Source organism: Neomonachus schauinslandi, chromosome 4, assembly GCF_002201575.2.
Source record: "Neomonachus schauinslandi chromosome 4, ASM220157v2, whole genome shotgun sequence".
NCBI lineage: Eukaryota > Metazoa > Chordata > Mammalia > Carnivora > Phocidae > Neomonachus > Neomonachus schauinslandi.
In genome coordinates, this window is record NC_058406.1 from 78790430 (window position 1) to 78792273 (window position 1844).

Below are 1844 nucleotides of genomic sequence, written 5' to 3' on the forward strand. Positions count from 1 at the left end.
AGTTGCTATAGGCATCTGAGCCACTTGATCATGTAGCTTGCCTGAGCCTTCAGGACTTGCTTGAGCTTGATCTTGCATCAAGTCAGTGTGGCAGTTACCTGTAGGGGGGAAGAATGGAATTGTGGTTGAGGTTGCATATAAAGACTTTTTTTTGGAGTTTTTTTTGCAGGGGGAGATGGCTATGTTCTACTTCCTGACCAGGTGCTCATTTCTCAGACATTTCCTTGGAGTCATTCATTAAGCTCTACTCTTACTTTATTGTATATTTCTATATTTTTTCTTCTATAAAGGTGGGCTTGGCTTTTAAAAATGCCAGAGTTTTTACAATATTTTTAGTAAATAAGAAAAATATTGCAGGTAATTCTTAAATCTTTGTAAGTAATAGCAATTTCTCCAATCTTAAAGCTTGGCTCAGCCACATAGAAAATTTGGAAGGCAGGTGCAGAAGGATAGGCTATTTTAAGTAGAGTTGTTAGGGCAATCTTCTCTAAGATTTGAACCAATACCTGAATGAAAGGGACCAAGCCGGGAAAAAGTAGGCAGCAGAGAGTTCCAGGCAGTAGGAACTCTAAAGTGCAGAAGACCCGAGGCCTGAAGGCACATGGCCTGTTTGAAATGGGTTCAGCTGAGTGAAGATTGCTGCTGCAACAGAAGCTGTACACCTGCCTTCGCATGCCAAATGATCTCCGTCTTACTTCAGGTACGCTAACTTTATGAGCCTTCTGCTTGTGAGAATTATTTTTGACCCCTTAATTTGCTATTTTCCACTTCTTTTTATACAAAAGGGAAAATGCAACATTCAAATACTTGTACACATAGAGCTATATAGGATGAAGATGTTAACAATTTTGGAATTGTGGTACGATAGCTTAATTTGTCGGTTGATGCACGGATGTCTGAATTTGATAAACGAAAAACTGCATTTCCAGTGTCACTGCTATAGAATGTGTAGGACATAAAAATGAATTTGAAATAAACAGATTAAAAATAGGAGCAATTCCCCCATATTATGACAGACAAAAATGTCTACAGATGGTAAAACTGCCTGTGATGTACAAAAATGATCAAGAAATGAGAAAAGTTGGGGAATGGAATCTTCATTTTTGATCACTTTGTCATTTCAGCCAATCTAATGCCTAAGTCAGTTTGCTTTCCACCATTTGGTTTGGGACTAGATTGCTTTTTTCCAAACAACCTGGATCATAGATTTCAATTTCTTCAGATCACCTGAAGTGATGTTGCTTTACTCCTTCCGTCCCTCTTGGATTAGTCAGGGTTCTCCAGAGAAACAGAGCCAATGGGGTATATATATTGACTTATTTTAAGGAATTGGCTCATGGAGGCTGGCAAACCCCAAATTTGCGGAATGAGCTGGCAGGCTGAGACTTAGTAAGGGCGGATGTTGTAGTTTGTGTCGAAGGCCGTCAGCGTGGAGCCCCTGGGAAGAGCCAGTGATGCAGCTGAAGTCTGTAGGCAGTCTCCTGGCAGGATTCCCTCTTGCTTGGGGGAGGTCAGCCTTTTGTTCTATTCCCATTTTCAATGATTGGATGAGGTCCACCCACAGCATGGAGGGCAATCTGCTTTCTTAAAGTCCCCCGATTTAAATGCAAATCTCACCCTGAAACACCCTCACAGGACTATCCAGAATGATGTCTGGCCAAATATGCAGGCAATGTGGTGCAGCCAAGTTGACACATACAATTAGCCAACACACCTCTCAAGAAGCCATCCGTAGCTTTGCTTTTGGAGGAGAGGAATGTGGCTTTCAGTTCATAGCTGCTTAACTCACTGTGGTCTCTTCTTACCATGTACCAAGGCTACAAAACATTAAAGACCGATATGAA